Raw genomic sequence first — 25,055 nt, forward strand, 5'->3', positions numbered from 1 at the left:
CTGGTCGTCCGAGCCTCGAGCGGGCCTGGGCTTGGAGGGCCGGACCTCGGGCTGCAGCGCCCCTTGGCTGTGACCACCCTCCTACGGTCACCTCTCAGGGACACCCTCTGGCCCGCGTCCTCCAGTGGGTCCGCTCTGTCCTACCGCTTCCTCTCTCTGCTCCCAATCCCCCCGGCTTCTCCGTTCCTGGCCGCCGCCGTCCTCCGCCTTCCACCGCCACGTCCAGAGATTGCGTGCGCAGCCAGCCCTTCTTTCCGGAGCCTTCGCTTACCTGCTCATCCTCCCTGTGTGTCCTGTTTGCCCGGATGTCCAGATGGCTGCCACAGAGACGGCCGCCTGAGTGCTCCGCGTCGCGGCGCCCGTGAGAAATCGTCCTGCCGGCGCGGACAGAGAGCTGGTTTCACAGCGAGGCCGTTTTTCCTAGTAAGAAAGCCCGCGCCGTTTCCACCGCGGCCTGGGCTGCGGAAGGAGAATTCGCGTGGTGGGGACGGAAGTGGCCACCCGAGAGACGCCCTTAGCAAATACGCCGTCAGATAGCTCAGCTTGGACGGCCAACTCCAGAGACACTCACCAAATGCTTTCACAGAGAGACCACCCAAATGGGGGCGGGGGTGGACGGGTGCTCTTTGTTCCTCACAATGAAATTGGGAAGTTTTCTACTATCTCTCAGTGGTGTCCCCGCTTGTGAGGTCTTCCTCTTCTGGAAATGGAAGGGTTGGGCTTATATCTGAGGTAAGGCCTACATCTAGTCCTAGCGAGTCATCAAAAGTGCTCAGTAAATGAACGCACTCAGAGCTGAGCCCTCTTTTGGCCACATCTGTAGCTCCCAGCAGCCTGAATTCTTCTGGAGGGGGGAGTGATGTTTTTCACATCGATGCCTCTGACGTCAGGTTTTTCCTGCAAATGCCAAGCATGAACTCACTTGATAGAAGATTCCCACCCCCATGTAGCCCATTTATTTATCTATATATTTATTTAATGGTAAAATTTTATTTATTTTTATTTTATTTTGATAGAATTGGGTACAGGTTGAATTCTCTTACATGTATATATGATACAGTGAAGTCTGGGCTTTTGTACCCATCACCTGAATAGTGTATATTGTACCACACAAGTAATTTTTATCCCTCACCCTCCTTTTGAGTCTCCATTATACCATCCTGTGTTCCTTTGTGTAGCCATAGTTTCCACTTATGAAAACATATGACATTTATTTTTCAGCTTCTGCTTAAATTTATGGTCAGATGATTTTTTTAAGGTATAAATGAGCTTAACAACTCTGTAGGATACAAGATCAAACTACAAAAACCAATTGTGTTTCTATATACTAGCAATAAACAAAATTAAATAAAAGTTTCTTTTAAAATATTATGAAAAAGAATAAAATAGGGATAAATTTAGCAAAATATTTGTAAAGCCTGTACACTGAAAATTATAAAACATTGCTGAGAGAAATTTAGAAGATATGAATAAGTGGAAAAACATTTTGTATTCATTGATTATAAATTCAGTATTGTCAAGATCATAATTCTCTCCAAATTATACTGTAAATTTAAAAGCAATCCCTATAAATATCCCAGTAGACATTTTTATTGGAATAGACAAGTTGATTTGAAAATTTATATGGAAATGGAAAGGACTTAAAATAATGAAGACAATTTTTTATAAAATAATGAAGACAAAATTTTTATAAAAATATTTTTATAAAAGAATGAAGTTGAAAGACTTACGTACCTGTTTTCAAAACTTACTGTAAAGCTCCAATAATCGAGACATCATGGTGTTGCCACAAGGCCAGGTATATAGAGGAATGAAAATTATTTGAGAGTCCTTAAAAAATGTTTAAATTTCTGGTCAGATGATTTTTGACAAAGGTATACAGTCTTTTAACAAATAGTGCTGGGACAATTGAATATCCATATGCCAAAAAAGCATTATTACTTCACACAGCACACAAAAGTTAATTGAAAATGGATTATAAATCCAAATGTAAGAGTCAGCACTTTACAATTTCAATAAGAAATAGGGAAAAATATGCATTACTGTTGTGGCCTGTTTACAGGATGGAGGATGAACACAGAACACAAAACACAAATGCAGAACACAAAGAAAAACGTGGATACACGTACAGACGGTTGACTCAAGTAATAATACAGTGGGTCAGTTTTGCTTTTATACTCTAAAAGGTTAAAGTTAGTTCCGTGTACGCAACCACCCAGGTGTGGCAGCGATAGCCATAAGTTCCGGAATGCGTAGCCTTAGGGAAGCAGATATCCCGACTCAGAATTTCAAGGTGGTTGCTCTAGGCACTAGGCATAGATAAAGGACAGAGATTAGCAAGGATGGGCAAGGTGAGCCACAGGGGGCATTTCTCATCCCCAGCTTCTCTTAGGGTGACCCATAAGATCTTCGGCTGAACTCGGGCAGCTGTGCCTGGCTTAGGTCGCACCTCCCTTGAGTAGTATTACCCGTCATTGACTAACCAGCCATCTCATGGGGTGTACACAGCAATCACAGGAACAATGTGTTTATCGTGTGGCCTCCAGACCCCCAATGCTGTGGGGTGGGGTAGCTCTTGCTTACTTGCAACTCAGGTCCTTTGTTATGCCTCTAGGCAACAACCTTGTTTATCACAAGGACCTTATCTGGAACAGATTACTTTCAAACACTCTGGGGAGAACAGGTACATTACTCATTAACTTTAATTCTTAAACTAGGAAAATATATGTCAGTTCCCTACACATTACCTTGTATTGTGAAAGATGTTCTTAGAGACAACATCAAAAGCATAGTCCATAAAAGAAAAAATTAAAATGGAGTTTATAAAAATTATAAAATCTTGCACCTCAAAAGACACCATTAAGAAAACTAAAACATAAGCCACACACTGGAAGAAGAAATCACAAATGATATTTATGATAGACTTGAATCCAGAATATATAAAAAACATGTAAAATTCAACAATAAAAATACAACTAAAAAATGTTCAAAAGACTTGCATAGACATTTCACCAAAGAAGATATAAGAATGGCTAATGGGCCTATGAATGATGAGCATATTATGATAATACTCAACATCATTGACCATTAGAGAAGTTCAGATTAAAACCATAATGATATAGTATTACATACCAACTAAAATGACCACAGTAACACAGAAAATATCAAGTGTTGATGAGAATACAGAGAAACTGGAATCCCCACATGTTGTAGGTGGGAGTGTAAAAAGGAACAGCTACCTTAGAAATCAGTTTGGCAAATTCTTAAACTTAACACACAACCTCGTAAGTCCAATTGTGGGAATCTGTTAAAGAGAAACGAAAATGTTCATAGAAAGACATGAATGTGAATGTTTCTAGCAGTGTTTTTCATAAGGGCTCAAGCTGGAAGCAATCCACAAATCCATCAATTGACAGATGATTAAATAAATGTGGTATATACATACTATGGAATATAATTCAGTAATTAAAAACACACTACTGATAAGAACTAAAATATGGATGAAACTTAAACATGCTAAGTGAAAGAAGTCAGACCACAACGGTCTACATATTGTGTGATTGCATTTATATAAAATGTCTAGGAAAGTAAGTTTATAGAGACAAAGCAGGTCAGTATTTGTCCAAGGTTTGGGGTGGGAGAGGGGATTACCTGCAAATGATTGTGAAGGAATTTTTTGCAGGTGATGGAAATGTACTAAAATTGGATTGTGGTGATGCTTGCATAAGTATAAATTTACCAAAACAATTTGAATTTTACACTTCAGTGTAAAATTTTTTGGTATGCTTATTATACCTCAATTAAGCTGTAAACGTGAAAAGAAAGAAGAAAAAAGTTATTAAGTGGTGTTTCTTTCGGTAGACATTTAAAAGCTTATTTACATAGTAAGCTTCTGTTACTATAGTTAGGAGCTAAGAAGTAATGGCTTTGGGTTCAACATCAAAAGAGTTTAGTTTATGATATGATTTCATGTTTAAAAATCAGCTTACCTGTGAACATAATGTTAGGAACAATATTTTTGTTTGTTTAATAAGAGGGTAAAATTTCTATGACTTAAATTTTATAAATTTTCTATATTGGTTTTATAAGTAAAATACCACTGATCTCATAACTGCTTGAACCACAAAATTATATGTATAAACTTATATTGAACTAAATGAAATGATAATAATGGATGCCATTTTAAAGGTTTTAATTTTGTAATATTTTTACAAGCTACAAATCATGAGGATTTAATGTATTAACTAAATTATAATTTCCCTGTCCTTATTTACCTTTAAGATCTTAGATAAATCATTCAGTTAATTAATAAGTTTTGAAAGCCTGGGAAGTTTCTTAGTAAAAAACAGATACAAAACACTTATAAATAATGATAATATCTATTCTTGTTATTTTTGAATGGCAATAGATTAAGGATAAAATATATATGCTCCAGTTGTCCTCAGAGAATATATATACATATATATATATATATATATATACAGTATATTCAAAATTATACAATTGAAATAAATATGTATGTGTGTATATATGTATGTGAATATGTATATATCTATTGCAATTGTTAATATGTGTTGATGGAGAAAAAATAGTAAAATAATTCTTCTTTTTTAATTCTCAAGTTCTTTTTTGTGTCTGGAGAAAGATATTTTGATTAAAGATGATATTTAATGTAAATATTATATAATTGCATTTATAATATATAAATTATAATGTTTTATGATATATAACATATTTTATAATTAATATGAAGACATTTGATTTAAATAATTATATATGATAATTAGAGAAATAAAAATATGTACATAAGAAATTAGATATGATTTCCTTCTTATTTAAGCAATTAATAGTTTATCCATAGGACAAATTTAATATGATATATATGTATTATTTAATATACTGATTAGTTGATTATTTGTTAAAGCTATAGAGAATTTTAATTATTACCGATTTTTATATTTATATATATGTGTATGTCTAAATATATAAGTCTTTTCCTCCATATTATTATATAAATAGTTATAAAGCAGAAACAAAATGAGTGACCCTTTTATTTAAAATGACGGGGCTATTTTATGCTTATGTGGAAGTTTCTTGTAATTCTGTTCAATTTTGGTTATTGTTTTTTACACTCTTAAATCAGTTTTTTTTAAAAAAATCTTGTTTGCTTTTCATAATTTATTTTTGATTACAATTGTTATTTACAGTGTTTTTAAAATGTCTAAAATTATTTCTGACATTAGTTATGATTTATATCGTGTTTCTGTAATACTATTTTTTGGTTTACCCTTTAAAAATTCAGAACAGTAATTTTTCTCTGCAAAATAAAGGAAAATAGGAATAATTAGATTTGTTAAAACTCTTCAGGTTTTAAATAATTCACAACTCTTATGAGAGCCATTGTCCTTCAATCTTGGTATTTAAAAACACAAAAAAGTAAGTTTTACTTCCCTCTGTGCAAAAACTAAAATGCTCCAAACCTGGCAAATCCAAAAGACAGTTGATCTTAGGTTAATTATATATTAGTAAAAGGTATTAATAGAAGTATGTTTTAATAACTGTGTACTTTTCAAGTTAAAAGAAGCATGCTCCTATTTAAACATAAATACTGAAATATAAACTATCAGATTTTGTCTAGGGTTCTAGGCTCACAAATCCTTTTTTACTTTTTGTTCATGAAAATTCTGATCAAGTGCTGACTCAGGTATGTGGGAATCATCAGAGACCTCCTGCTTATTTCAGTATTTTGTTAGATCTAGTGACCAAGCCATATCCACCTTGTTTGGGATCTATAACAGCAACAGAAAAATGTATGAAAACTTCCATTGATTTAGTTCTAGAGTTTCCACTACACTTACTGTTCCTATCCGACACAGACTCTTCTACTGACAGTCACCTGACATCCTATGAAATGTTCCTGCTCTCCTTTTAGAGGTCTCTATCCATTGTTGCATCACTTTGAACCCAGCCACCCTTCGTCCTTCACCTGAAGAAAGAACCCAACAATTACTTGCCAGCATTTTGGGAACTATTCCCAATAATTTAAACCTTATAGATAAAACAACCATGATTTTAATGTGGCTTTATGTGGCTAATACTTCAAAAAACTAAAAATTATGAAGTCGAATATGCTATCAGAAACTTAAATCAGGCCTTGAAATATAAGCTTCTCGCAGAAATAAAATAATTCCTGATGATTACATTAATTGCCATCATCCAGATATATCAATTGCCAAAAGATAAAGAAATATTTTTTATTATGCTAGGTATGCTTTTAGGCTAGTTTACGACTATGAAATGCTTTAGAAACAAAAGTTGTCCTGTTATAAGATGGTGAATTAAAAGCCTAACATTTCTATAGGCCATGCTCCCTAGACAAGCAGCTCATTAGCAACATCACAGAAATCGTAGAGGTCATTGATTTACATCCAGAAACCTGACTTTGGCCTTGGCCTAAAGGAGGCACTAAGAAAGAGAGATGCAACCTCTAATATTTGGAAACTCACCTAGCACTGTTAGGATTTGGTGTTGCTAGGGGTAGACCAGGTATTTGTAGCAAGGTGATAATATTTTTCTGCTGAATGTAAACAATTTCACAGAGCACCAGCTTCGCAAGAGGCCGCACAAGGATGGTGGTGGATCAAGACAAGTAGAAGAAGACTCTACAATCATGTTTGCATGAACTAAAATAAAATCTTAAGCCCGCAAGCTGTGATGGAATGGACGCCTTTTTGGCAAAGTGGACCGCTGAAAGACCTTAAGGCTCGGATACTGGCTATGAAAAGGTAGGTCAGACCTGCATCCTGATACACCTCTGTCTTTTGGGAGACATTATACTTTATAACAGTGAGACGCCAAATCATTAACAGACCTAAGGCTATAGAAGGCAAAGCTTAAAACAAACCTATAGGCCTTCAATGTACATAAGAGATCATTTGAGTTTCAGTAAACATCCAATGGCTTGTCTCTGATGAACAGATTTCTTAAGTTAAAAAATTCCAAGCCTTAAGAGGAAGCTTCATTCTTCAACCAGTTAGAAGTAAAAGAATCTTTAAGTGCACATATAACATATAAGAACACACTTTAAGATGTCCTGCCACTCAGGCAAAACAAATACACGCCCTCCACATACTGACTTAGGGACTTATTTGGAATTCCGACCTGCATGGACTTATACACCCAACTGTACCACAGTAGTCTGGGCACATATTCTCGGACCTCCTGAGGCCATGTGCTCCAGGTGAGTCAGTCACACATATTCAGATCAGAATAAACCTCCTTAATTATTTTAAAGCATTTGGTTCTTTCCTTTTGACAAGATGGTGCTCACACCTGGGGTTCAAAGATGACTCAGGATTCCTGGAAGGAGTAGCCCAATGTGAGCGCCAGGTAGCAGCATGGCCCCCTTGAGCCACCCCACTCCGAGCTTTCCCTTGGGCTGCACTGGTAAGTCCTCTTGAGTCCCCGGACGTCATGATGTTGGTTGATGGTCCTGGTTTATTCTGAGCTGTTGAATCTTTTTGAAGGAAGTTGTTTTCAGGGGTCCTAATTTTGACTTGGAGGTGCACTCTAACGGGTCTTCTCCATTCATCGCCTCTTCCTCCCCAAATTTCTCTGAATTGGCTTTTCTGAGCATTTGTGAAATGAAAGGAGAAACCGAACTGTCCTGTTTGTAGATAAATGAGAGACTGAGTTCCTCAGCTCCGAAGACAAAGGGCATTTTACTCGTCCCAGCCAAAGGCTCACCTGGGTGACTGCGGGTGCAAGTGGGACTGCCTGGGTGACTGCCCATGGAGTGACGTGGCCCCATAGGGAATCTCCAACAAAATTAATTAAAAGAAGGCTCATCCAGGAAACGCACATAAGAGCTGATCACTCGGCGTTTTGAGCCCTCTCGGAGGTGTTAGACCCCTGGAGAGAGAACCTGAGACACACGTGAGAGGCGGGAAACGACTCAGCGGTGAAGCCCTGTGCCGTCCTGCCCACAATCAGCACACTCTGATCCACGACACTGACCCCTAGACCACAGTTCGGTTGCTTCTTGTAAAGAAAAATGGGAAACAATCCTCTAACTGTGAGGAAAGACAAGGAGAACGATCCCATCTGGGCACCCCGGTTGGTTTATGGCACCTCTCCAAAGTCTGTGCATACAGGGAAAGATTGAAAGGCGTGCCTGGTGTGCTAGGACTGCAGCTGGCGATGGCCAATTCTCATGCACACGTGTGAACTGAAAGGCAAATTTCATTCGGGAAAATCCAGAGCTCAAGTGGTCAGCCTGCCACTAGGAATTGAAAATGTGCAGTCTCTCAAGCTCTCTGTCTCTCGGTTCTCTATTCTGCCAACCCTGAACCTGCTAACTTTTCCTACTGCTCTTGAGATAGACTCCAAGTTTACACTGTTTGTAATTCAAAGGTATTTGGAGATCTTACAGCCATTTCAAGCTAAAACACAAACATTGAACAGTCTTTTTCCCATTAAAAAATAGGGAAAAAAAGTATAAAAGGGGCTTTTAAAAATAAGACTGCCACTAAACTGTTTGATCCAACACTTTGGTCCACAGGCTTAATTAGGTTAGCCTCAGGGCAACTAAAGTTCAGAAGTACGAAAGAGAACAGTTTTGTCAGAAGCAGTTCGGATCTCTTGTAAACCAGGGAGTTCCTATCAGAAGCTCAGGGCTAGAGTTGTGAGGTGAAAGGCACTGGAACTTTGTGTGTGTTGCCTGTGTGTGTGTATGTGTGTGTGTGTGTGTTTGTGTGTGGGCGCACACGCTTGTGTGGGGTCATGTGTGTGCCTGTGTTTAGGTTTCTTTTGTGGGTGTCCAGGCATTATGTGTCGCGTCTGCATGGTACCGGACTGGCTTATAAGTCAATTAGCACTGCTAACTTCTTTAAAAGGAAGCCAAATTCCTCTGTATTTCCAGTGAATTTAGTAAACTTTGGTGAATAAATTGGCTTATTAAAACAAGAAAAGTGTGAATGGCAAAGTGAAAGTGGAAGTGCTTTGAAATTGTTGGCATCCAGTTTTGCCTATGATCCTGGATCTTTAGAGTGTCAGTGTTGACACCAAAGTCATACAACAGCAAACCCAGCCAAAAGTAAAATGGTCTGTGCCTGTATCGTTTCCGATAAGTTATGGAAATTGAGTCTTGTCAGTCTCATGATAATGGCTAAATTTCCTGAGCGCCGGCATGGCCCCCTTGGGCGCCCCGACTGCCACAAGCTTCCACGGGGGCTGAACTGCTTAGTTCTCCTGAGCCAGCGGCCCTCGGGATCTTGGTTGACGGTCCTGGCTTATTGTCAGCTGTTGATACTTTCTCTAGGAAGTTATATTGAGGGCTCCGAATTTTGACTTGGAGGTGCACTCTAAAGGGTCTTCTCCATTCATCGCCTCTTCCTCCCAGATTTCTCTGAATTGGCTTTTCTGAGCATTTGTGAAATGAAAGGAGAAACCGAACTGTCCTGTTTGTAGATAAATGAGAGACTGAGTTCCTCAGCTCCGAAGAAAAGGGCATTTTGCTCGTCCCAGCCAAAGGTGCGCCTGGGTGACTGCGGGTGCAAGTGGGACTGCCTGGGTGACTGCGGGTGGAGTGATGTGGCCCTAAAGGGAACCCCAACAAAATTAATTAAAAGAAGGCTCATCCAGGAAACGCACATAAGAGCTGATCACTCGGCGTTTTGAGCCCTCTCGGAGGTGTTAGACCCCTGGAGAGAGAACCTGAGACACACGTGAGAGGCGGGAAACGACTCAGCGGTGAAACCCTGTGCCGTCCTGCCCACAATCAGCACACTCTGATCCACGACACTGACCCCTGGACCACAGTTCGATTGCTTCTTGTAAAGAAAAATGGGAAAACAATCCTCTGTGAGGAAAGACAAGGAGAACGATCCCATCTGGGCACCCCGGTTGGTTTATGGCACCTATAACTCCCAAGTCTGTGTGTAAAGAGAAAGATTGAAAGGCGTGCCTGGGCCGGGTGTGGTGGCCCACACCTGTAATCCTAGCACTCTAGGAGGCCAAGGCGGGAGGATTGCTCAAGGTCAGGAGTTCGAAACCAGCCTGAGCAAGAGCAAGACCCCATCTCTACTAAAAATAGAAATAAATTAATTGGCCAACTAAAAATATATAGAAAAAATTAGCCAGGCATGGTGTCACATGCCTGTAGTCCCAGCTACTTGGGGGGCTGAGGCAGAAGGATCACCTGAGACCAGGAGATTGAGGATGGTGTGAGCTAGGTTGACGCCACGGCACTCTAGCCAGGGCAACAGAGTGAGACTCTGAGACTCTGTCTCAAAAAAATAAAAAAAGAAAGAAGGAAAGGCGTGCCTGGTGTGCTAGGACTGCAGCTGGTTATGGCCAATTGTCGTGCACACGTGTGAACTGAAGGGCAAATTTCATTCAGGAAAATCCAGAGCTCAAGTGGTCAACCTGCCACTAGGAATTGAAAATGTGCAGTCTCTCAAGCTCTCTGTCTCTCTGTTCTCTCTTCTGCCAACCCTGGACCTGCTAACTTTTCCTACTGCTCTTGAGATAGGCTCAAAGTTTACGCTATTTGTAATGGAAAGCCACTTGGAAACCTTACAACCAGTTCAAGCTAAAACACAAAGATTGAACACTCTTTTTCTGTTAAAGAATAGAAAAAAAAAAGTATAAAAGGGGCTTTTCAAAATCAAACTGCCACCAAACTGTGTGATCCAACACTTTGATCCATAGGCTTAATTAGGTTAGGTCTCAGCTCAACTAAAGTTCAGACATAGAAAAGAGACCAGTTTTGTCAGAGGCAGTTCGGGTCCAGTGATCTCTTGTAAACCAGGGAGTTCCTATCAGAAGCTCAGGGCTAGAGTTGTGAGGTGAAAGGCATTGGAACTTTGTGTGTGTTTGCCTGTGTGTGTGTATGTGTGTTTGTGTATGTGTTGTGTGTGGGCATACCCACTTGTGTGGGGTCATGTGTGTGCCTGTGTTTAGTTTTTTTTTGTGGATGTCCAGGCATTATGTGTCATGTCTGCATGGTACTGGACTGGCTTATAAGTCAATTAGCACTCCGAACTTCCTTAAAAGGAAGCCAAATTCATCTGTATTTCCTGTGAATTTAGTAAACTTTGGTGAATAAGTTGGCTTATTTAATCAAGAAAAGTGTGAATGGTGAAGTGAAAGTGGAAGTGCTTTCGAATCGTGTGCAGTCCTACCCATAATGATCACACTCTGATCCACTACACTGACCCCCAGACTACAGTCCAGTTGCTTCTTGTAAGGAATAATTGGAAGATAACCCTGTGAATTTGAGGCAAATAGAGTTTTTAATTAGAATATATCTGATAACTAATTAAACTAATTAACTAATTAAACTAATTAAATCTTATTAGAGGAATGAAATATCTGCTTTGGTCATGAAGATAGTAGCAGTAAATGGATATGCTACAATCCATGCTACTCAAGTGTTCAATAATTCACAGATCTTTCTGTGTTCTATTCCTTTGTTTCTTTTTCCTGTGTGGTTTTTATTGAGAAATAATGTCTTAAATTTCTCTAGGAGATCTGAGAGCCAAAGCCAAGATGCAGTTAAAAATAGGATCCTTAATTTATACTAAGTACTCTACTTCACCTACCTATGCATGTATAAGTCTTGTCTTTTAGGTCTTTGTCTCAGCAAACAGTTACAGAAATTGCAAAAATTTACTAACAGCTAATTGTTGCCTAGCTAGTAATTGCTTAAAACAGTAAAATAGGCTAAGATTTATAGTCAGATTGAAATATAATAATTTTAAGATACATCAAAGAATAATTTTTCATAAGAGGTATTAGATCTGCTTCTGTTTTTATATCTAAATTTCTTTGTGTCTATATATGTTATGTGTTTATTATATTTTGCTACCAATATATACAATGGTATTCTAATTGATTATCTTAGAAATAATTACTACATCAAATATTTTATGAAAAAAATAGAAACAGATTTAAATGCCTTTTTAGTGTATCTGACTTTAATAGTACAATAATTGACCTCTGCTCCACTTTTTAAAATTCTGTTTCACTGTGCTTCACAATTTCTGTTACATTCACCTTCACAGGGAGAATATTAACATGGACCTGAATGTACAGAGATACTATGCGAATGTCCTTAAATATTCTCTCAAATTTTCACAGCTGATTTGTATTTTAATGTTTACTCAGGGATCCACTTTTTTTCAGTACTTGTTCAGTATATAGACGATGTTTTACTCTGTAAACCGGGTGTCCTCTTAGACCTCCTTATTCTTTGGAAGACTAACTGAGTGAGGCCATAAAGCCTCTAGGTGCAAACTCCAGAGGGTACAGACAACTGTTACTTACTCAGAACATAACATATTTCAGGGCACTCAAAAGCTCACCCCAAAATTCCTTGAGTCAGTTTTGGTATAGCCTTCATTAGAGATTACACACTGGTAAAAGGAAAAGTTGTCACTATTTACACAGACTCCAAAGATGCCTCTGGAGGCAGGTGATCTTCTATTGCCAGGGTGTCTGGAGACTGCTGGGATTTAAGTGAACAAGCTAGATACACACACTAACTAATATGCTTGAAGCATGTCATCAACAGGTGAAAGGAGCATGGCTTCCACCAACTCACAGGCTTTGCCATCCTTTTTGACCAAGAGATGGTGTATATATGAAAATTTTTAGAGAAAGACATGTGCTGTCATCTCTCTGGGAAGGCCCCTATGAAGTACTGTTAACCACCTACACTGCCATCAAAATAAAAGAAAAAATTTCCTGGATTCATGCAAGCTACACCAAATTACTCTGAGAGAGTTGGAAGCCCACCCCTACAGGTGCCCTGAAAGTAAGGATTTCCAAGGCTGGTTCCCGGGCCCCTGAAGCAGACATCTTCACAAAGTAGACAGATTTGTCCCAAGATCTTGGATCAAGAAACCACAGTTTTTATCTAAAAACTCTTCTGTTTTATTTCTTTTTATCCCCTCCCCACAAAAGGGTCCTTTATAAACACTTTTTCTTTTAATCCTCCCCGTTGGAGGATTGCACGTTGGAAGCTGAGTGGAGATTGCCTCAACCTTTCCCAATTTCCCTTTTAATCTTCCACTATGACTTTTCTTTCAAACTATGACTCACTCTTACTAAACTCTTACTGTTTTTCCAGAAGGTCAGACACAGACCCAGCATCCCTTTGCACCAGTCTTTCAAACCCTGGCCACACTAACTGATCAATCTAATTGCTAGTTATGCCAACATGTAGATCATACAAAGGAACCCGAACTCGTTTTCGTTTCTGCCAACGTGAGTGCCAGGTGGGACTGGTCTGAAGATGGACATGTGACAAGCAGTGGCATCCACAACCAAAGAAAACATATTATGGTACTTCTCCTGTTGGTGAGTTAAATGAACACAGAAAAAGTGTCTTGTACTCAGGTAAAGTCACTAGAAAGAAAATTTTTCTCTCTTCTGGGTGACATTCTAGGGCAATATTGCAATCAAACCCCACAGATGGCATTCTTGCACCTCTTAGATGAGGCTGACACTAACCCTCAAGATGTCAACGCTTGTTAAATAATCAGATGTTATGGACGGCTCACAAGCCAGGCCTCTGCAACCTGGGGTAGCTCGCTTGCTCCCCTTGTTAAGTTGCCAGACACTAATGATTACATATGGACAGACCGAAAGTCTGGACTTACTTGACTTGGTTTGGTGACAAAACCAAGCCCTGTAACTGCCAGAACTGGACCAAAGGCCTTTTGTGTCAAATATTTCACAACGTCTTTTGTTCTCACAGTCTGGCAGGAACACATGAAAATGAAACTGTCCATATTAAAATAATGTAAAGCTACAAAGTATAAATAGTATTACAAGTCTTATTTTTATAGCAGTATGGATATAGCCAGAAATCAACCAGCCATTGTTCCCTAACTTCCTTGCTGCTGTAACTGGTTACTATTCAACTGCACTATCCTCCCGGGCAGGCACAAGATATGTGACTCCCTCTGCTACTTCTATAGATAAAATTGCTATTGTAAACCCCAAGACTTTGGACTCCATTCCTGTTTAAATCTTAAGACTGGTCTTTGAGGTGTTTTTCAGACTCTGTATCCCGGAGACCTACTGACACCAACCAGGCCCGTGGATAGATGTGGGAATGGATCCAACAGCCTCAAAAGCCCCTGCCCAGAAAACCTACTGACTGAGAAGATAATTTCTGCATTCCAAACCTACGAGCTCATCCCTCACCAATCAGCAGACCCCATTCCCTAGCCTTATGCTCACCAAACTACCTTTAAAATCCCTTTCTCTCAAATTCTTGTGGAAGATGGATTTGAGAAATGACTCCCCTCTCGTCGCATGGCGCATGTGATAATAAAACTCTTTCTCTGCTGTAAGCCCTGCTGTCTCAGTGTGTTGGCCTCCTCTTGAGCAGCAGGCAATGAAGCTGGTCGGGCTGTAACAGAAACTGGAGATGTGGAAGTGCCAATGAGAAAGAAGGAGTATAGCAAACTCCAGGCTGGGAAGTCACAGGTTCCAGCCTGATCCTGTCTGTAAATAATATTGGTCTTTTTGTTGTTAGAAGAACTCTTATGTTTTGAGCCTTCTCATATATTTCAGTCACATTTTCACAGTTAACTGTTCTTTGTACAACTTAGTATACTGATAACTGAGTCAAACTGCTTTACCCAAAATTTGATTCATAGCCTTTATAAGATGGCCTACTTAAAAAAATATTAACCTTATCCTATTTTGTCAGAAAAATGTTTTAGATCCAACTGGTTTTTATAAACTGGTGAGTTTATATGTTTTACTATCTCATGACTAAAATTCTAAAATGAAAACTTTAAAAGCTTTTTTTATGTGTGTATATATATATGACAGGGAAAAACCATCTGGCGCTGGGATGGGGCTGCTTGCCGCCTCCCCACAGCTCTGCATACCCGCAGGCCGGTGCTGCGCAGGGCTGGCTGGAGGCCAGGGCAGGCGCGTGCTGCTGGGGCCTGGCCTCGTGTGCCAATGCCTGCTGTCCGGGCCTCGGTGGGTGCTTGGCCACCTGCTCCTGTCCTCCAGCCGGGCAGGCTGGGCGATCTTGATTGGATACCTTTTTAATCCCTCTGTTGCTGATTGGATGTTAAAGCTTGGTGTTGATTGGATGTTAAAGCTTGTTGCTGATTGGATGCTTTTTGAGTCCTACCAAGGGTATAAAAATGGAAGGAGAACAAGGAAAGGGGGTCAGAAGTTAGAAGTCGGCTGAGCCTGCTGGAAGAATGAAGACTGTTCTCCCACTCTCTGTGTGCCGCTAGGTTCTTTCCCCAGTCAAGCGCTGCCATAAGAGCTGTAACACTAGCTGTACCCCTTGCCGGAACATTTATACACTATATATATATATATATTTAGATGTATCGATGCATATATACATGCATTATGTCATGTGTAATGTCTATATAATAAAATATGGTATAGTCAGCAAGAAATCCCTGCAAAAGTTTTATTTCAATTGATTTAAATAAATGAGCACTCATAAAATGTTTAGTAATTAAATTATTTATAGTTCATATGACAAGAAAAATTTTGATAAATTGTTTTAAAAATTAATGATAAAATAAAATTAGAAATGTCTTCAAAATTATAAACATACTTTCTTGCCTGGGTTTACTGGTTCCCTGGTGAAGGTTTTTACATTCATGTAACTTTCTCTACTGCTTTGGAAGTCTTTTGATTATCAGTTTTGTTAAATGAATGACTACTATTTTATAGTGTTCTGTGATTTTGTTTTGATCAAATGTTTTCAGCCCTTTAACATCTTTGACAAATCTCCCTGAAATCGAATTCTAACTTAAGCATCTTTTTTTTTTTTTTTTTTTGAGACAGAGTCTCGCTTTGTTGCACAGGCTAGAGTGAGTGCCGTGGCGTCAGCCTAGCTCACAGCAACCTCAAACTCCTGGGCTCAAGCAATCCTCCTTCCTCAGCCTCCCGAGTAGCTGGGACTACAGGCATGCGCCACCACGCCCGGCTAATTTTTTTATATATATATATTAGTTGGCCAATTAATTTCTTTCTATTTATAGTAGAGACGGGGTCTTGCTCTTGCTCAGGCTGGTTTCGAACTCCTGACCTCGAGCAATCCGCCCGCCTCGGCCTCCCAGAGTGCTAGGATTACAGGCTTGAGCCACCGCGCCCGGCCTAACTTAAGCATCTTTAACCTAGAATTAATTATGAAAATTTCCAGTTGAGTCCCTGGAAAGATTCAAAATATATATATCTCCCATCTTAAAAGGATATTAAATGATTAGACTTATTTGGTTAAATTGTACAAGAAACATGGCCCAAAGATAAGTGGTACTTGATCTTCTTTAGTTTCATTTGTTGGTATTGTTGATATAAATGTTTCAAAAATATTATTTCTATAAACATGTAAGTTTATAGAAATCTAATATATTATCAGTCATAATTCTGGCTACTATATGTCATAGATATAGTGAAGTTTCCTTATTGTCTGTAAACTTCCATCAGATTTTTAACCATGGCTATTCTAATTTTTTGTCATGGTTATAGTTTTGAATTCTCTAAAATTCATTCTCAGTCGGATTCATAAAACAGACTCCAACAAATACTCTTAAATACAGGTTTCTGATAACTTTAAGAACAATGGACTAAATAAAAATGTCCAGAACTCTACTAAAGAAACTGGTGGATTCATGACACTACTAATGGAGATTAAGCAGAACAAATGTTGACTTCGTGACTTTGAATAACTGATAAAATCATGTCTTTATGACTTTTATTTAAAACATTTTTGTTTGTCTACTTGAAACGTTTGTTTTCCAGATTTGTTTATTACCAAGGCTTTGACTAACATATCATGTTTGAAAATATGCATACAATGCCTGACTTCAAGGGTACCTAGACTTATAATAAGTAAATAAAAACTCACTTTCTGCCAGAGCCAGCATCCTTAAAACTGTAAATAAAATCTAAAGTCTGCCTTGATTTGGCTTCCTAGCCTTAAGAAGTTATTAAACCTGAGGTTTCTATGTGATTAATATAGAGAAAAAAGTTATACTTCTAAAAAAAAGCTATAATACACTCATTATTCGACTGTAGCTCTGTATATTATTTTCTGAATTTTTCTGGGTTCTTCTCATCCAACTTTCTTACAAAAAAATTACAAAAATGCAAACTTCTCTGTGCCTTAATCCCTATAAACTGAAACTAGATGAATTTCAAGAAACAAGTCTTGCAAGTAATGTATGGGCCACACAGAAAGTTCACCAAACTATCTGATGCCATAGCCAGAGACATTGAAATGTAAACCAGGACAAGTTGAATTTCCCATGCTGTAAGGAGCTTTTCCTAAGAGATTGAAACAAGACTCCACATAATAATTCTCACCAGATATGTCTGGACTTTTTAATATGTTTAGTTATTACCTTTAAAATCAGTTTCATGGTTTAAAGCTATTACTCAAACTGGGCTTATTATTTCATTATGATTTTTAAGCTTTGTTCTTATTGCCTACCTAATCTTTGTAAATCCAACTCTCTTCATAACATAATTTGATTAAATGCTTCAAGATACTTTCTGATGCCTGTGCAACTGGTAAAATGGAACTTGATGCTGGAATCCAAACAGCTATGCCCCAGAGAACATGTTCCCTTCTGGCCTCTTTGTTACCCTAATGTGTCCTGGGTCCCTGACAGGTCCTCATACTTTCCCCTGACCTGGGACAGAGACCACCAGCACAGGTCCATCCTGACACCAAGAGACAATTAATTTGAAGTTCAAAGTGATTGATCAGTGATTGTTTCATAAAAAGATATTGATCAAAAGGTAGAAATGTAAAATTGTGTCATTCTTATCACACCCAACTAAAACAAAGCAGCCTGTGGTGGCGGAAAGCACTGAGAACACATAACACGTTTCAACAGTGCAAATCTCTGTAAGTCTGGCTGCTAAAACCGACTTTTGTTACTTGAGAACGGTCTTATCTAATATTGCTTAAAATGACCTGCTGCAACTCTAAGACTAATTTTTCCCACTTACCATTACTTCCTAATCAAAACTTGCCAGATCCACCAAACCTTGTTAGTGCCAATGAACATATAACATTTCTGTTTTTTTATAAAGCTTCCAAACTTCTCTTTGTTTTCAGACATACCAAAGATCACTCAGTCTGCATGTATGCCTTGAATTACAAGTCTGCTTTCCCAAATAAAAAATTAAATTTAGAGATTCATCTTTATATTTTTATTTTAACTATGACAAAACAATGTCATGGTATTTCTTTCCTTGGTGTTTGGGAAATGTTGAGCTCCTCTTCCAGGAGAGAGCACAGAGAGTTGACCGGCTATTTTGGGGTGAATAGGAACACCAATAGACTATAGGATCAAATAATATCAGGTGGTATTCCAATCAAGTCCCTTCTGCCTACTACCTCCCAAGTCTCTAAGAATAGAAGACAAGGGTGTCTTATATGGACCATACACTTCTCATTCAAGCTCTGGGACCCAAATTCCAGCCAGGAAGGTAGCAGAGCTCCTGGCCCAAGAACATCTGACTGAAATGGGCTAGATAGCCCCCAGATTGTGCAAGTTCAGTTTACATCTGCTATGATGTCCCCTCCTAACCACACAATGTAGGTACTAGTTTTGGCCACGAGTATCAACCATTCACCTGGGATAACAGTGTCCAGTAGTCTGCCTGTGTACTGGTTTTCTTTGCCTGACACTTGCTGTGGAGTCCAGAATGGTTTATCAAACCAGACCTATGTTTTCCATGCTCCATGTATTTATGGAAGAAGGCTTGGGGACCTAGCTTCAAAGTTATTTCCAATCCAGGTGTTCTTAAGGCCTATTCATTGGTTTCTCTGGATCCAGCTGAAAATGGCCAAAATAGGCTTAATCTGGACTGTGTAGCATTCTAGTCCAATATCCAGGCACCCAAAAGCCAAAAGGTCGTCAGTGCACTTCTAACCAACCTGGTTTTGCTGTTCTTCCAGCCCAGTACCATTTTACCCACCTGTACTCTCAATGCCCCCAGTCTATCGCGGGGGTTTAGACCTTGTTCTTCTATCTCTCCATGGAAAACATTTTCTCCACCCACCCATTCTGAGACATAATTATCTGCACCCCTCTTAGGTGTTAAAAAGAAAAGCACCCATCCTGATTGAGAAGTTCAGAGGTAGACAGCATTCCTACTTGGAAGATGATGGCACATCAGTTAAAGTTGCAGGCCTGGTGTTTGCCATCAGGGATGAATCACATGAAACTGGCAGGTAAAGATACCTGTGGCCTTTTTGTCTCCTTTAGCTGAGACTAGGTGGCTAGAGGGACACACAAACACAAATGTGTTTGATTTCTTTACATAATATGTGTGTGTGTATATATATGTATGTTTCCTTATACATGTATATGCATACATATATACAATCATATAATATCTATGTGTCTATCTATATATATGTGCATGTGTGTGTATATGCACATATACTTCTCTCCTATATGGAAAAGGACCACCAAAGAGTGGTAGGCAGGGCTAAGAAGTTGCATGTATAAATATCTATTTTAATTTATATTTTTATATGTTGATGCTTATATTTATATGTTACATCTTTAATTAATGCATATTTAATACTATGCACATTGTGTGTCTGTATATATATTTATTTCTAGTTATTTATTTATTTTTTGTTTCTTGTATACATGGGAAAACTTCAAAATGATAAACTGTGCTTCACTCTTTCTTGAGAGCACTGTTTCCAGCACACTGAGATGCCCCCTAGTGTTACTCCTCTGCTCTACTTGAAAAATGCAATTGTGTGTGGGCTGAGTTTCAGAGCCATTTCTTCTCTTGGTATTTGGAAAAAGTTCAGCTCGTGCTCTAGGAGGGAGCACAGAGAGTTGACTTGTTTTGGGGTGAATATGGGTGCCAAAAACATATGGTATCATGTATTATCAGGTGGTCTTTAAATTAAGTCCCCTTTGGTTGCTATCTCCTGAGATTCTGAGAATAGAAGAGAAGGGGACTTCCTGCATGGTCATACTCTTCTGATTTTAGCCTTTGAACAGAATAGTCAGCTGGAAAGCTAACAGAGCTCTTGGTCCAAGGCCCCATGCCAGAAAAAGACCTCAGGGTTCCATTTAGCTTCCCAACTTGCTCATATGAAATTTATCTCTGACAGGATGGACTAGCCTTGACCCACAAGGTAGGCACTAGTTTGGCCACTGGCATCATTCTTCCACCTTGGCTGCCAGTGTCCAACAATCGGCCCCTAACCTGGTTTCCTTGACCTTCCAGCTACTTGAAAGTCCAGAAAATTTGTCAAGTCAGATTTCCGTTTTCTATGCCTAATGTACTTATGCAAGAGGCCTCAGACACCTGTATTTGAGTTTATTTCCAATCAGGTATTCTTCGTGCCTGTCGATAGGTTTCCTTAGATCCAGATGGAAAAGGCCTGCACAGGCTTACCCAGAACTGTGCAGCCTTCAGCATCTGAGGCCATGATTCTCACCCCTTAAAAACCCCCGTGGCCAACCTGGCCTGGCTGTCCTTCAGTCCAGTACATTTTACCCCTCAGGACTCCCAGTGCCCCCCGCGAATCCTAGGGGATCAGACCTTGTCTTTCTAAGTCTCCATGGAAAGCCCTTCTTCACTCACCATTACTGAGACAAAACTGTCTGCCCCCACCTTAGAGGTTAAAAGGAAAAGCATCTATTCTAATTGAAAGATGCCACTAGTATAAATATATTTGTATGTGTATCAGTCTGTGTGTATTTGTGTTTGTCTTTTTGGATAATGTTTATTTATTTATTTATACATATTATTTATCTATATGTATTTATATAACTTTAATATATACATATACGTAATAAAGTATATATATATATATATATACACACACTCACACAAAATACACATTTATATTCATATATTTTTTTCCTTTATGGAGAAAGATCACCAGAATGGCAGGCAGCACTTCTATGTTATGTGCATAAGTATTTATATTTTAATTTTAACTTTATATGTTGATACATATATTTATGTTGTATATGTATTCACATATTTCTAAATCTCCACATTTATGTCTGTGTATATATTTATTTCTAGTTATGTCTTTGCTTGTGCCCTGTACACATGAAAAACTCCAAACTGACAGGCTATGCTACACTTTTTTTTTGAGACAGTCTCACTCTGTTGCCCAGGCTAGAGTGAGTGTCGTGATGTCAACCTAGCTCACAGAAACCTCAAACTCAAGCAATCCTACTGCCTTAGCCTCCCAAGTAGCTGGGACTACAGGCATGCGCCACCATGCCTGGCTTATTTTTTCTATATATATTAGTTGGTCAATTAATTTCTTTCTATTTATAGTAGAGACGGGGTCTCGCTTTGCTCAGGCTGGTTTCGAATTCCTGACCTTGAGTGATCCTCCCGCCTCGGCCTCCCAGAGTGCTAGGATTATGGGCGTGAGCCACCTCGCTCGGCCTACACTGAGAGCAGTGTTTCCAGCACACGGAGATGCCCCAAGTGCTTTTCCTTTTGTTTCCTGGGAGACACAGCTGTGCACTAGACTCTGGGTGCCAGGACCATTTCTTCCCTTGGTCATCTGGTTACAGTTGAGTTTCTGCTCTAAGAGAGCACAGAGTTCTTACTGTCTGTTTCGAGGCACAGGGGCACCATCAGCTTATGAGTCTAGGTAGTATCAGGAGTCTTCCACTCAAATCCCCTCTGGTTTCTACTTCCTTGATCCTCTCTGAATAGTGGAGACCAAGCTTTCTGCACAGCCATGCACTTCTCATTTTAGCCTTCCTGAGCCCCACAGGCCAGTGGAAAGTTGGCAGATCTCCTGGTCCAAGCTCGTTTCCAGGCCTCGGGTTTTGGGGCTGTGTGTAGCTTCTCACACCCCCAGAGCAATGGTGGCTTCAGTCAGAGAACAGTCACTCAGAGTGCCTTTATGAAGTGGTGAAGGTCACGCAGACAGACCACTTGAGCAGCTGAGGGAGACTCGGGACACTGTCCCTACTCTACTTTCTACTATGTTTCCTCATCCTCAAGGGATGCACCCTAACTCTTCTTAGTCAATACCCTGCATGTTTTTCTCCCTCCAGACACCTAACCAACCTGAAGTGCAATCATCTCTGTGCCCCTTTCTAGAGTCTAAATTCTAGCCACCTGACAGTTCAGTCAGTACCACCTGGAAGCTGTCCCTAAGGGTTCTGGCCTCCAAGTTCATCCTTCCACTCTAGCTTGCCCATGGGGTTTGGCACTTGGTTTTGTAGCATTTTCTGTATGGTTTCCCGTGTGCTTGTGTGGCATCCCAACATGACTGCATGCTCTTTGGTGAGAAGCTATGTCCTTACAGTCGATTACATTCTTTAAGCCTTCCTGGGTCACTTATTGCCCTGTACCTGCAATGCAGTGTTTTCAGGGTCTATGTGCATGTGTCTGTTAGAGTGTGCATGCCTGTTTGTGATTGTGTCTATGCGTATGCCTGAATGTCGGTTCGTGTCTATATGTGCATGTGTGTGTAGTGTGTGTGTGCATGACTGTGTGTGAGCGTGTCTGTGTGTGTGAGAGAGAGGGACACCAAAGTGAATGAGACACACAGCCTGCTTTGAGGAGCTCTGACTGGAAGACAGGGCCATCCAGGCCACAGATGACCATGGTAGGAGTCAGACATGTGGTGGAGACACAGGGGTAGAAATCTGGGAAGGGTTGGGAAAAAGCTCTGTGGATTGAGGGGCCTCTGGTCTGGGTCTTGGAGGTGAAGCACGTCTCACCTGGGCACAGCAGCAGGAGGAGGGGCCTTCTGAGGCGGGAACTGCTGGAGCAAGGCTCAGAGGGCAGGGCCGTGGGTGTCCAGGGTCAGGGAACTCCAATTTGACTGGTCTGGCTCTGGCTGTTCTCAGAGAGTTTCCTTCGGTTTGGGGACATTTGATGTTCTCAGGAGGCCCAGGGCACAGACAGAACCTTCCTCTGTGTCCAAGAGGTTGGCTGGAGCCAGGAGGGGACATGGCTGCCTAGACTCCCCACAAGTCATGTTGGGGCCTTGAGACTCGGCAGTGAGGTGTGATGGCAGCGGGGCATGGATGGGCAACAGCCGTACCTACATTCTCAGGGCCCCCACCCGAGCACTCCTCACCCCTCAAGCCAGGTGCCCCAGCTGAAGTCTCTGGGGGAAGCAAGGGCCTGCACCTGAGGGAGAAAACTGAGGCACGAGTTCTGATAGGAGCACACATTGATTTTGTCAACCCATGTCAGTTTATTTTCCCTCACCCCAGAAAGTTAAAGGCAGAATTTAGCACAAGCTGAGGTCCAGGCTCTGAAAGAAATCCCGGTGTTTCCTTGTAGGAGCGTGTCGTAAAACCAGCACATACTCCGGGCCCAAGATGGCCACTCCTTCCTACCAGGGGAACCTGTTCATGTTCTTGGTCAGAAGGCACCTCCTGGGGGTGGCCACCATGCAGCATCTGATGTGACTCAGTGCCCCTTAGCCCACTGTGTCCGCTGGGCCAGCTCCCTCCCATGTTCGAACTGCTGTTGGCCACCTGAAGGAGCAGGGACAGCTCCCACTCCAGGTCTTCAATCCTCTGAGCCAGGTGGACTCTCCTCACCTCCAGCTCCAGGGCCTGGTGGCTCTTCAGGGCCCAGGTTCCCAGCTTCTCTCCATCTGGGCCATTTGTCTCCAGTGGGTGAAGTCTCTCTTCCTGCCACTCACAAGGGGAGATGCTGGGAGCCACCTGGGAATGACAGACATATAACATGGACAGGTGACCCCTGAATGCTCTCAGCTCACTCTACCCTGAGCCCTCTCGTGGTCTGGCCATGACTTTTGTCATTTATACACTCTCTAGGCACCAACATCCACCCCAAACTTGGGAAGATGCCAATGAGCTCCCTCCAGGGACTGACCTCATGATTAACTAATGAAGACACAGTGTTCACCAAGTTGATGTCACCACAGTAATGCACAACAGTGGCCAACTATATCCTTATGCAATTGTCATGTTTAATAATTTGGAACAATTATTCAATGATTAAATCTCACCATATTTTATAATCCCTCCCCTAATCCTAATTTTTCCCTTCCTTAAAACCAGGGATATTTGTACAGAATGTATTTTTAAGAATGATCACCTGTTACTTTATCCTCACTGAGTCATGATCTTCTGACCCCTCGGTGCAGCTGAGGACAGGTTCCTGCACCTAGTCTCTCTGCTGTGGAGCCAATTTTACAGCTGCCTGTCTGAGGGCGAGGGAGGGCGGGTTCACAGAGGAACTGACCCCTCAGCTTGGCACAAACGCTTTGGAGAAAGTCCAGATAAAGCTCAGGGCAAGAATGATTGGTGCGATGAGATGACAGGAAGCCAGAATCTGCATTTGGGTTTCATGAGGGGACTCACCTCTAGGCACAGGGACCCTGGAAGGCCATGTGAGACATAGTTCCCGCAACCTCACTGGGAAGGGCCTCTGTGTCTTTCATGGCCAGTCTTTGGGCCCCATCCTGCCTTGTTTGCTCACACGAGAAATGTTCCCTCAGTTGTTTATATAGACAGGTACCCTTTCTTATCATTTTTGTACAAAGAGAGGTCAGTTTGACCAAGAAGAGTTAATATTCCAGATCTTCAGACATCGAGACCCAGATACCCATGATGTTCTCCTGAAACTCTCCATACTGAAGAAGCATCCTGACTTTCCCTGCTGTGTGGAAGAATGAGAAGAAAACCTGCCCCCAGCCACCTCCTTGGCCCTGATTCCTGGGGCCGCTGTGGCAGAGGGTGTTCCCTGGCTGGGAAGGAGGGGATTCTCTAGTGTTTCAAGGCATCCCGGCCCAGACGCCTACCCTGGGAAGGCGGATGGATGTGAGAAGTGCCTACCCATGCCCCTCCACCACCCAGGGTGCTTTGCTAATTTTAGCAACTCAGGGAAGAGGCTGGAACAAGTGAGGCACTGGGCTTGGGTGCAAAAGTCCAGGGGGCCAGGGTCTAGAAGACAGGATTAAACATGACCCAATAGCAAAGTGAGGACAAGACACACAGTAGAGATAAAATGACATAAAAGGTGCCAGAAACTTCAAGTCAGGATGAATA

General features: G+C 40.8%; 1 long non-coding RNA gene across 1 annotated transcript; it reads left to right on the plus strand.

Annotated features, from left to right (window-relative positions):
* LOC105857085 (uncharacterized) lies at nt 1-25,055 on the plus strand. Its single transcript, XR_001147478.3, has 4 exons — nt 1-423; nt 6,600-6,785; nt 7,320-7,446; nt 24,587-25,055. It is a non-coding gene; the product is annotated as an uncharacterized LOC105857085 (long non-coding RNA).

The sequence above is a fragment of the Microcebus murinus genome, chromosome 16 (genome assembly GCF_040939455.1).
Source record: "Microcebus murinus isolate Inina chromosome 16, M.murinus_Inina_mat1.0, whole genome shotgun sequence".
Classification (NCBI taxonomy): domain Eukaryota; kingdom Metazoa; phylum Chordata; class Mammalia; order Primates; family Cheirogaleidae; genus Microcebus; species Microcebus murinus.